The 12759-nt window shown below is 39.4% G+C and overlaps 1 protein-coding gene across 11 annotated transcripts in view; it reads right to left on the bottom strand.

Moving 5' to 3' along the window:
* Positions 1-12759, bottom strand: part of LOC148407784 (uncharacterized) — a 227954-nt gene that overhangs the window by 156454 nt on the left and 58741 nt on the right. The window contains exon 1 of one of the 11 annotated variants that reach the window (XR_015863641.1): positions 135-321. The exons of the other annotated variants lie outside the window; for them this stretch is intronic. The gene's annotated coding sequence lies outside the window, so the exon portion shown is untranslated. Of the gene's footprint in view, positions 1-134; positions 322-12759 lie in introns of those variants that run through there. 11 annotated transcript variants of the gene reach the window in all.

Below are 12759 nucleotides of genomic sequence, written 5' to 3'. Positions count from 1 at the left end.
GGACAGTGTCTGTGCCCAGCAGAATTGAGTTGCACTGGCAGAAGCTGGCACGGTTTCTCCCCTCACACCCACTCTATTGACTCTGTGGATAATCTTGACTCCCCAGAAAAATCCTTAAGCAGCTGGCCACAAACCTTGAGCTTGAGCGCACATGCATACAATATCTCCCTCCAGCCCCGAGGTTGTTTTTCTTCATTCTCCCCCCGCCTTTCCCTTTCCTCTTCTTCCTCTCCTCGTCTTCCCCAGTTCTCCAGTGAGCCAACATATCTGGTGGAAGAAAAAACTTGGATTTGTTTGGAGGGATGGCAATAAAGTGCCAAAATCAACACCGCTCCCCTCTTCGCGGAGACCTGCAGCAAATTGGACTCAAGCTTTTCGGACCCGTGTGAGGCCACTGTCTTCTGTCTGAGCCTCGCAGTGGAAGCGGAGTACAAGTGAGCATTTCTTGCTCAAGAAAAATAATAGCACGCCACAAGCTAGGGGTAAAACATTTTCACCATTTCCTGTGTAAACACAGATGCCTTCTGAGAGTGAGAGGTTTTGACTTGTGACCATCCTGTTTATTAGTGTCTTCCTCCCCGATTACCTGCAGCTGTGGTAACTCAATCTGAAGTGTGAATATAATATAATTTAAAATAACATGATAATATTAATAATATAATATAATATAATCTCACAACTGAATGTCAGAGTTTGTTTGAAAATATAAATAAAATGCATGGTGCAAAATAAACTGAGCGTACATGTATTAAATATGGCAAATATTCAACTGCTTGTAACTCAAGAATATATCACAAGAGTTGATGTCTTTATAACTTCATTAATTCTGCCAACGCAATGCATTATGTGAACCAAAAAGTCTTTTGGTTTTCTTTAAATGGACTGTGTGTAATGTATTCATTAAAAAATGAATACATTAAATGATTGTAAATTTCAAAAACTTGCAAATGATTTTTTTCTTGTTGACCAACAGTATGTTTTAGGGCTCCTGCTGACCGTGGTGAAAAACGGTCTAAATCTTAAAAACTAAACCCTCCTTTAACAAAATATTTGCTTTTGACCTGTGTGGGGTAAAGGTAACCAACTCCAACCCATAAATTATGATATAACTGATGCCTATTGAAATGCATTGGGAGGAAACTAATGTTACTATACATTTTTAAACTGGCAAACTAATCAGTAATCAATTGTTTTTTTTTTTTTTTCCTGCCAATAATTGTCATCTCCCATCAAAGTAATTACTACTTTTGCCACTCTAAATTATTATGAAAATGTAAAATGAAGCGGTATCATCACAGTGTAACAAAGTGATGAACTCTGTATTTTCCATGATGAGGAAAAAATGTCCAGCATTTCTTGCGGATTGAGCTTGACTATATGTGCCTAGGAGCGGAATCTCTTGAATTTAAAAATAAACACAGCTGAGTTTGCTGTGTGCGTCTGTTCATTAATTTCTGCCGTCAAATTATTGTCAGCTTCTCTGCTAGACATCTGTGCAACTTTTCTACATTATCATAATTCTTGTCATCACTAATACCCTTAGGTAGATTTTTTTAATTAAAAGAAATCTCAAAGTTAAACTACCTGCGTTTCCCTGTGACTTCTTTGAAATGGTGACAAAATAGCACATTAAAACAGCATACTTGGGTGTGCATGTCCATCATGGCCATATGCATACGGTACTCACAAAAAAGGTGTCCTTTATTAACAGCTTAACCTTAGTTTTGAAATGCTCATTTGTAATATAAATATTACAAAATAAAATGCAGAATGACTAAAAAATATGTAAAAGTAAATGCAGTGGTAAAAGAGTCGGTGCATTTTTTTCTTGTGGTGAATCCATGGAGTCAGGAAGACGTCTTAATTACCCTCTCTGACTGGGTTGACTGCTTATCTCCTGTCCTGAGGCTTCCTGATCTCGCCAAGAGGAAGAGACTCCAGCATACAGAAATATCACCTGCTTCTTATGTAAGACATCCCATTGTTTGATAAATCTTACTAAGTTAAAGGTTAAAGTGTGAGCTACAAGCTCTTGTCAAACTGATAGCTTTCAGGTTAGTGAGATGTGAGATGCCGTCGGTCATTTGGCAGTGGTGCAAAATAAAACATCCGTGAGCCAAGTTCGAAAGAAGCATGTGCTTAAAACAGATCTCCTGAAAACAATGTGATACCGGCACCGTATTTTTCAGATGATACGGCACACCAGATTATAATGGGCAAGCTCAAAGGAATCAAACCAGCAAATACTAGACTAGGGGTGTAAAGTTTTAGTATTCATCTCGGTTTGGACGTCACAGTTTGGTGCATGCAGTTAGATGACCAAAATGCGGAATAATTTCAGTACATTGCCCTCCAAAACAGGTAGCGGTTATGCACTTAAATCAGTTTGCCTCTGGCAGTAAACAAACAAAAAAAATGGTGTCATACTGATTAGATATACATAGAAGAGATTGAAGACCCACCACCAGCGGGATCGCCATGGATTGTTTTCTGATCTCCGCAATAGGCTGGGGAAGAGACGTAAAGAAAGGCGGAGCAGCCGCGGCGCGCTATTGCTAGGCTAAGCTAATTGCTAAACACTCAAACTTTGCAGCAGTCTTAGATCTATACCACACAAAATGGGCGATCCAGGAAAACAACCAAATGTCTTACTTGGGCACTGTTACATTTCATAAATTATGGAAATGCTCAGATTCAATTATTGCAACTGTATGGTTGACTGTGTCCCATATATCACAGACTAGAGACTACTACTACTATTTTTTTTTTCTTGAAATACTGAGCTTGTCCTGAATCGTGACCACAAAACCGAACCGTGACTTCTGTGAATTGTTACATCCCTAATACCACCTGTTAGGTGCCCCTGATTATAATAAAATATATGGGAAGGCAGTAAGTATGGCTCATGGTCCAAAAAAATAAATTACTCCATCTTGTATTGGACTAATTCAAACATTAGGCTGCGTAGTGAAAATGAGGATTGCAAAAAAAAAGCGACACAATTTACAATTCAAACGGGAAGGTTCACTTTAAAATAATCAGAAAAAGCCAATGCACTCATTTTCATAGGTAAGGCTGATGTCTGCAGTCTTGAAATAATGGTCACTTTCATTGTGCGGCACACATTGTATTTGGAGATTTTTTTTTTTTTTTGCACATCCTGACTCTCCTCTGCTCTCTTCTTTCTGAATGCTTCAAAGAGCAGGTATCCACAACCCCCCGGGGCTCAGTGATTGAAAGCTTAGAAAGAAGGACTGAGTGCCAAAGTCTTATGAAGAATGCAATAGAGAATCCATATATTATTCAGATGACATTCTAACACTTCTGTCTGGCAATGCTGTCATATATGATCCGGAAATAATTTGAAAAATTCACAGGTAGTTGATTAGGTCAGAACTAAAGAGTCTTCCGATAAGCAAGAATTGATGTGAAACTCCGAACGACGGCGTACTTCTGAGGGTACACCGCGTTGCGGCAGGATGGACGGGAAAGAAAATTACGCCCTCCTCTATTTTAATGGTTATCCGAGCAATAGATGAGGTGTGACCACATCAAAAACTCATTGAAAGCCAGTGTGATTTCTTCATCACCAGGGGGGTTCCAGATGTCAGAGCACCAAGCGATTAGCATGGCTCTGACATTAAGAGGAGGGCAAAACCTCAGATACAAACATATTCATAAACTGCTCTCCAAGCAGGCCTCCAGCCACACCGCTGCTGCTTTTTGCAATCCACTCTTCTCATGGCTGTAAAAATCCCTTTCCTCAGCCATCTCAGCACAGTTAGCCTCTCCATAAAATCAAGTTATATCGAAATGCCTCTCAAGCAAGATGGACCCCCACGTCGCCACAGGCCTCCCACTCAAGCGACGCTTTGGTGGCATAATATCATGGGAGTTAGAAACACTTCGCCAAGAATAATTTCCAGACATAATATATTCTTCAATGTGGAATTGCCACACCATTATTTGCAATATTTGTTTGCGGAGGTATCTCATGTTTTATTTCTGCATCGGACTATGGGTGCAGCTGAGCAAAATGAATTTGTCATCAGGTTTAAAGGTTTTTGGCAGCTATCCTGGAGTCAGCCAAGGTCCTTGAAGTAGGAAAGGCTTTCCTGCTGCTCACCTCCTCTGCATCCCAGCAGGTCCATGGATTAAATTTACAGCTTCTGTCAAAGCCCCTGACAAGCCTTAAAGGGGGAGCGGCGCTTCTCTGGCTCCCTCGATATCGTTCCCCAAGGACTAGGCAAACAAGACCATTTTTATGAGCCACTGCAATTGCTCCCGGTGCCCCAGCGAGCTGGTATAATGTGACTCTTGGTTTAGATGCCACTCATGTCGTATGCCACCAAAACTCGATTAGGTCTGTCGGACTTTGTACATTTACATCTTAATCTGTATACGTACAACTGAAAAAAAATAAAATAAAATGTTGAGTTATCAAATCTGATGGCTGTGTAAATATTCTCTTCTCCCTGAAATCAATATAATAACACAACAGGGTAATTCAAAGAACAGCTAAAGCCAAACACAAACACGTCAAACTCTAACCTTGTTGCCAGGACAGTTTTTTTTTTTTTTTTTTTTTCACTCGTACGCTCACGTGCGAAGCCCCCGTAATTCTTTAATTATTGATTTTCGTGCTCTCCGTCCTCGGCAATCCTCCAATTATATAACCACAAGGATTTCCATTGACGGCTCCGAGACCACTTGTCTAGCGCTCCTTCAGATGCTGTGCCCAGCCCTGGAAACAAACCTTGGGAAAGTGTTTGTGGGAGGGTTAATGAATTTAGATCAGGGTTTGCTGCAAACACAGCCTTGCCATCCACTGCAAGCGGCCTTGAAGTCGGCGGCCCCGAGGTTAGAGTTGGGTCATCTCTGAGACAATGCGGCTGATTAGGATGGCAAACACCAGAGACTGTGGAGCCATGTCTCGCAGCCAGAGATCCCAAATTCAAAGCCGGGGCCCTCAATGACAAACCCAGGAGGAGTTGGTAAAACTGAGAAACACAGAAGGTCTGTTAAGTTTACTTAACTTCTGCGATGGTAGAAGTAGATTCAACAATAGGAAAAAGAAATGAATTTATTAGGAGTGTGATAAATTATTACAGTCATAGTTAAAGAGTTACTTTTTCATCACTTTATTCGGATTTTTATTCTCTAACTTTATGCTTTCTGTATGCTTATTTGATCAATGTTGGTGCATTGCTAGTTACGGGTTTGAAAACAAAGGTCAATCACACCCTGAAGTTGATACTAATTGGCTCTCGTTGCGTTCGGCATATCCTAATAGGCTCCTGTTGTGGGTGGAAGGATAGAAGGAAGGCATGAAAACGGAAGAGTAAGAGAGACTTGTCGATCCGATGAAGCAAAGGATAGCGACCCCGGTTGAGGCTTTTTTTCAGAAAGGTTTAGGTGAGATTATAACCTGATTAATTTTTGATTAATTACAGAGCTTAATGAATTAAGCTTTTTGTTTTAATCTCTTCACAGTACTAGAATGTATATCATAGAAATGTACAGGAAATACAGACTCTTGATTATACCTCATCACTGGCAGTTGGAAAATCTGATGAGTTGCAGGTTCAAACTAAACTTTCACCAGATCGAATTTAGAAAATGTGAGCGGAGATACTCATTTGCATCCTCCAAAAAGAAGTTGGAATGAACCTTGTTGCAAGCGTACTGCTTATTACATTTGCAATACCAACGAATAGGGTGGAAGCTAAGTGCTCAGTGTTGGCCAGTGGCAACGTGAAAGTCTATAATTGGGGGCCATGCAACCCATTTGCATATAGCTTCTACAATCCTTTGAGGTGATGGAACGTTAATTGCTGTGTATACTGTCTGTGCCGACAATATTCTTAGTCAACATTTTTGCATGTGCACTTCAGTGGAGCTACCGGCATTGTATTTCTACTCATGTCCCAGTTTACATGCTCTGAGGGTAATTAGAATTTTCAGGCATAACGTGTCCCTTCTGTTTTGTTAGGTAGAAATACATTCATTTCTCGATAGCTTTTATGGTAGACCTATTATCACTTCTAACTTTGAATTGACTTAGGTGATTTCACTTTTGTTTAATGGTCTGCCTCTGCACAGGACAGATGCCCTGACATCAACATTTTCTGTTTTTCCTGTAATTGCAGAGGCAGGTGAGGAATTGGTGTAGTTCAGTCTGAATTATACTGTGTACTTTTCATGGTTTTATTTATGTCAGAGCAAGACAATACACAGAATGTATAAGGTCTTTTAGCCCTACTTAGTTATTGTCTAAAATTCATGAACGATGCTATACATTTTTCTCCACACAAAATGAACCTCCTGAAAAGCTCAGAATTTTAGTATTTTTGATTTTTAAAGATAAGGTCTGATGCTTTTCCTCAGAAATGTTTGTAAACAAAATAGTCAAAATGGACTTTTCCAGCTCAACGTTTTATGCTCATTGTTTTTTTAAGTTGTTCTCAGCCTGATTAGTCTGTCTACTGCAAATGTTGCTCCTAATACAAACAATGCAGTGCTGTTCTGAAATCTCGCTCATTCTGCGTATCAGGATGCAAACAACTTAATTATGCTTAGAATGGCATAATGCACATGATGCCGGTGTTTACCTGTATCTCAGGCATCATTATAGCTGCATCTAGTATAAAATAGCTGACAGCTGGCAGCGCTATAACACTCCCTAGAAACCGGTGTGGACGTAAATGACTCTCCACACATTGATGCTCAGTTTGACACAGTTGCCCTTCCTCCTGATCACATATTTAACAAATCATGTTGACTCATAGGTGCTGTTTCAGTTGGAATTTTTATCTCATGGATCAACATTTATGGAGAGGTATTTGTTTCAAACTTTCTAAGGATGAAAGTCATGGTCTGCTAAGCACAGTAATTTATTTATCAGATTAATTAAGGACTTAATGCTAAAAATGGCTAAATAAGTCAGTAAATAAAATAGTACCTCTTTAACCATCATGTTAAATGTGTAGTGTGCTGTACAGTCCCTCATAGTAAAGCTAAGATAAGGGTTTACCGCTAACTTTCAAGCTGCATAAGATGGTACTGTGTAATTCCTGGGTATTGCCCTGTAAAGTTTCTCCTGCAAGCCAAAAGAGCCCCCATATTCCTTGTGCATCACTTCAGCACCGCAATCCACGAATACTACACAGTACAGTAACTTGTATCTTTAGGATGCACGAATATGTGTCAAATTAGCATAATGTGGCGGCGGGATGCATTGCCACATTTCTAGCAACACCAATAGGACCGAATTGGAACACTTAAAGCACGTTGTGTCACAGAGGCCAAAAGGAGCAGCCTCATTATTACAGACGAGTACTCCATTTCCCCACTTTGATGAGCAGTCCTCCTTCCAACCTTATGGGCCTTGTTAGGGGAGACAATACACCTAGGAGCAGAACTGCCCCATGCCTCCACCCTGTTGAACAATGAGCCTGTTGTGCTTCGCCCAGTAGTGAGGGCAAGTCCTGGGAGACTGCATAGGCAGCTGTGGTGGGATCCTGAGACAAGGGCTGGAGCTCGAGGAGAAGGGGGGGGGGGGGTTGGGGAGGGTGTGTGGGTTTATGGAGTCTAGAGGGCCAGTGTGTTGTGGGAACCTCAATCTCCCCGCTCAACCTCGTCCTCGCTCCAGCCAACCCCCCCATCCTTTCTGACTCCAAAAAAAGGCCAATGCGACAGCACCTCGATTTGCAATGCAGATCATGTCCAGGAGGAACGTATAAAAGAAGTCGGGAATCAATGGTTCTGTATCAATCTGCTGCCTGCTAATGTCCCCCGCATTCTGATTCTTGACCCCTTCCCTGCCATTCCAAAGACAAACCACCATTGTCCCCAAAGGCCCCACCTTTCCCCCTTCAATCTATTGCACAGCAAAAGATGCCACATTAGGCGAGGAAAACCCACAACTCAAGGTTCCTTTGAAGAGAGTCGCACTAAGTGTCATTTAGAAATGTGTTAAGCAGGTTTGGGGCCGTGACATAATGGGCTGAAAAGAGAAAAGGCTGAGAATGGGGTGGGTGCAAAAGTAGGGGAAACCAGTCAGTGTTTAGCGAACAACATTTAACCCTTGTGGTCATTGTCATAATATGCCAATTTGTGTCACAAATCTGGTTAGAGTGATACGGTAAATCAGAGGAAGAAAAGAAGAGTGTCAGGTGACATTTCTCAGTGACAAAAAGAGAGCAAAGACTATTGGAGCTTGCGTACTCGTCACACCGGCGCAATAGTTTGTCTTACTATTAACTGTGCTTAATTCACATATATTTAAGTGAAGACAGCGTGTTTATATTTAACTGTATTAAACAGGCCACAATTTTCTTTTAACACTAAGAATGTTGATAAGTTACTTGAAAATTGCTCAGGCTGTATGTTGCAAATTGCAACGTTGGCATGATAAAATAATAATAATAATAATAATAAAAAACTTTGTTAAAAAGTTCACGCAGTTGACCAACTATACATTACATGACATGTACAAAACATGAGTAATTATCTCATATATGAATCAAAATGGAATTATATGTGTAGTCAATTCTTTGTGATTAAAGTTCAAAATTCATAGTTACTTGTAAGGCTGCAATTATTCTTAAAAAATACATGTCTTTTTTTCAATTATTATAATTTCAACAATTTTGGTTTCTTGTTAGCTCCGCAAAATCAGGAAATTGGCAAAAATTGTGGTCATTATTGTCTAACGTATGTTTGCAAATGTCTATTTTGATTCACACCTATAATAATCAGCGTGTTGTCTTACGAGACATAAAAAAATCGTCAACTATTTCCAGTCAAGACAAAGAAATTCTGAGCGTTTAGGACAATCTAACTGAGTAACTGATTTTTAAAAATAATTGTTAAATAATTTGGCATTTGACTATCTGTCGACTTATCATTGCACCAATAGTAGCAAGTAAAACTAAGGCTAAAAATAAGCAATATTATATTATAATATAAAAAAGACAAATTAAGCATTGATGTAACGTTGGCTTAAATTGCGCCGTCACAATTAGTTTATTTATTGTATATTGTCAAAGAGTCAAAGAATTTTAGTCCAATGGGTGTTCAAAACGGTATATTTGGCAGCCTGAGTTCAAATGTTAACGCTTTGACAGGCATTTTAGTATTTTTGCATTTGAGCCAAATAATTTGATATCCAAATAACTAGCAAAGATATAATTATGACTCACTCAGAACACGCACAAGCTATTTTCACCCATTACTGTCTCAGTTAGAATGATCATTTGTCCATTTCCAAGCTCTTGACCTCCAGGTGAAGTGAATCGCATCAGGGGAGTAAAATTGGCTGATATGTGATTCTGAAGCCCAAAGTTCAACATGTGCAGGGTGGTTGGCTGAGGACCATTTATTTTGCAGCAAGACTGAGATGGAGCATCGCCCAGTGGCACCTTGGCTCTCATTTGAAGCAGCTGCAAAGGCCACAAATGGAAGCGGTGACCCTTCAACTCACTGTGGGACTGAGTGAACTCTTGAAATCAGCATTAGGCAGCCAACTGGGGCCATTATGTAGGTCGTTCCTCTGGATTTCTGTCAAGTGCACATGTGGATGACATTTCGTCTACTGGATGAACCTAAAGCTAGCACAGTCATTCAGACGCTTATTGGTTAAAAAAAAAATATATATATATATATATATATATATATATATATATAGTTTCGCCACACCAGAAATGTGTTTTCGACTAAACTGTGTTGGTGAATATGCATGACGTCTGACCGACTGCTCCACAAAAAATAAAAGCTACATAGTGGATTAACTAGCAATGAGTGGTATGATTTGAAAGGCAGTCTGTCAGCTCCCCCTGTCCATGAGAAGCATGCTCAGTCCTGTTGCCTGCTGTTTATTTATGAGCAGGTCTGGGCCCAACGCTTTTAATCATTCATGAAACTTCGACAGGCTGAAAAAGAAGTCAACACCATGCTGGATCCTTACCCGAGCCAATGTTGTGCTGTAAAAAAAGATCAGCATTTCTCTCGGATTGAGATAAAATATACACGCATCAAATCCATAAGAAACAGAGTTCCTTTGCAAATCGAAATGAGCAGTTGGTTGACATAGCCATAAAATAAACAACTGAAGACTGTAAGAGCAGTTGTATTGTATTTAGTGTATCGGTGTATCGATAATGACGACATTATCAGTTTGCAAATTGTCACCGTCTTTAGCTGTCATTCTCTAAAAACTAAATTCTGGTATATTAGCCAAAATAAATATATAAATAAAATAAAGCTCTAATAAGCAAAAATATTGGTTTGTGTATTAAATATGAGTCCATCAATGAATCTTTTAGGATACTATTCTCTAATCTTCAACCTCAGTCTCCAAACTACAATAAAATTACAACTATAGTAAAAACATACCCCCAGCAATAACAACATCATTTTGAATGTCATTTTGTCGTAGGTATCACAAATTAAAAAAAAAAAAAGCCAGAGATAATTGTATTGGCAATCTTCGGTTCACTCGAAGCTTCAGGTCCTAAGCTCTTCTGCTTCATTGTGAATGGCGCAAGGATCATAAAGCCATAAACCTTCACAATTGGCCTTTATTAGCACAGAAACAAACAACATTATGCCTCATTAGTTCTTAACCTTTTGATGAATTCATTTGTTAACCAATATTGTTGTTGACAATGCAAAGAATATATTTATAACCAGGCAGGGAGGGGGGGGAAAGTCAACCAAGTCAGGTAAATCAACTTTGAATATAGGTTGACATTGACCTTTAAGCTCCACCGCTGTTTTCGACACTGACCATTCCTACAGACATACGGAGTATAGCAATGACATCATTGAAAAAAACCTCCACAAATAGTATATAGCACAAGTTTGGGATCATTTTCCATGTCAAAAAAAAAATTATCATACCACAGCAGTAAGGTTTTAAGAAAAAAAAAAAACCCTTATGCAAAGACCGTCTTTGTGCACTTTGTGTAGTAGCCAAATGGCTGATGCTACTTGTGGGCCGAAAACATTTACTGATTTACTAGTTATCACACTTTCATCAAAGACTGTATTAGCTTCTGAAAGTCATGCTAATTGTGATTGCTAATCGTTACCATATGCAATGTCTGTTGGTGTCAAACATTTTTTTGGATAGAAGACATTAAATAAAAATGAATCTGGAGTAGTTATATTAACTCACATAAAGTCATAGTTAAAAAAAAAAAACTCACCTTCTACTAAGTTTATTATTCAAAAAAGAAATGTTGACTCAATTTATTATGAAAAAAAGAGCCGAAACGCGTTCCATAGACATGCTATATATGTAAATATATATAAAATGTATTATTATTATAAGAACCTTTTGCATATTTTTTTTCAGCTCTGTCAATTTGATGAGCGATTATAAGCAAGTGAAAACCATTAAAAGCCTCAAACATTATCCAGCAAGAAATTCGTCGACCGAGTCTTGTTTTACTTGGCATTATATACTTCAGCTTGGATAAATCGAACAAAAACTCATCCAAACATGCATGAGTTGCGGAATACTTGTCACAAACCAATTATTTACAGTTGCTGCAATAAAATAATACAAGACGCAAGTGCTACAAGTGCGAGACGATAACAATCCATTTGTTTTGATGTATTTTTTTCCTTGTGCTTTTCACATGTGCATAAACTGGATCTCATCAAAAAGGCTTTGTCTGCGCATATGTCGGAACACTTAAAACACCTGAGTTTCGTTCGACAGTTTTCACAGACAAACGACAACGGTGCTGTTTTGAAAAAAACTTTGACTCCACATTTGAGTCCCGTGTGATTCATAACACGTAAATTCTTCCGGATGACGGGCTTTGACAAATGCGGAGGCACAGCTGCAACTCTCGTCGTGCGGTCATGCCAAAACTGAATATTAGCCCTTATGAAGGTTGCATTATTTGAGAAGAGGAACATCTGTGTCCTGGAAGGGCAATCTATGAAACGCTCAAAGGTTCAGCATGAGGCATTTGAAAACAAACTTGCCTCCCACAAAATGGAGCCCATCGTATTCACCAGATACAATTGCGATTCCAAATTCCACAGGCTAAAGAAAAAGGACCAAACAGGTATGCAAATGAGCCCGACAGTTTGCCTAACCGAGCGCTGAAGTGCGCCTAGATTAATGAGCAAAACCAAATAACTGTAAATTAAAGCATTGCGAAAGAGTGATAATAAAAGTGAAAAGTACGAAGTCAAAACAAAAGCGGGGAGAAAAAAAAGCCGAACATTTTGAAAAGTTTCCATTTACATTTCAAGAGTGGCCTGAAATGAGCGTGCACGCCATTAGCTCAGTGCAAACGCCTTGATCTTCTAAAGACAATGAGCGCCCAACAGGAGAAAAGATGGATTGGACACTCACAGGGTCACCGCTGTTTGTGTGTTTGCTTTTGGTGTTTGCAAAGTACACCACTTTTTTTCTTTCTTTTTTTTTTACGATGCCATCTGCGCCACAGCAAGGAAGGCTTACATTGTATGTTCGTAGCTCTTGTGAATGATCAAGGCGTTCATGACAATACCGTTTCAAATTTCCCACACTCCTCCTCTGCCTCGAATCAAAAAGTGCGAGCCAGGGAAAACAAGAATAAAAGCAGCAATTATATGACATGAGGCCGCTCCGAGCTTGCGCCTTGTTTGTGATGGTTTGTGTGGGAGAGTTTGACTGCGGAAAGGGCAAAAGTTCAATCCAGTGGAGAGTGGACTGAACTGGACCTCGTGACACAAACAAAACATTATTCAAACAAA

The sequence above is a fragment of the Hippichthys cyanospilos genome, chromosome 19 (assembly GCF_059441005.1).
Source record: "Hippichthys cyanospilos isolate Australia breed blue-spotted pipefish chromosome 19, RoL_Hcya_1.0, whole genome shotgun sequence".
Classification (NCBI taxonomy): domain Eukaryota; kingdom Metazoa; phylum Chordata; class Actinopteri; order Syngnathiformes; family Syngnathidae; genus Hippichthys; species Hippichthys cyanospilos.
This window is presented reverse-complemented; position numbering and strand designations above follow the sequence as displayed.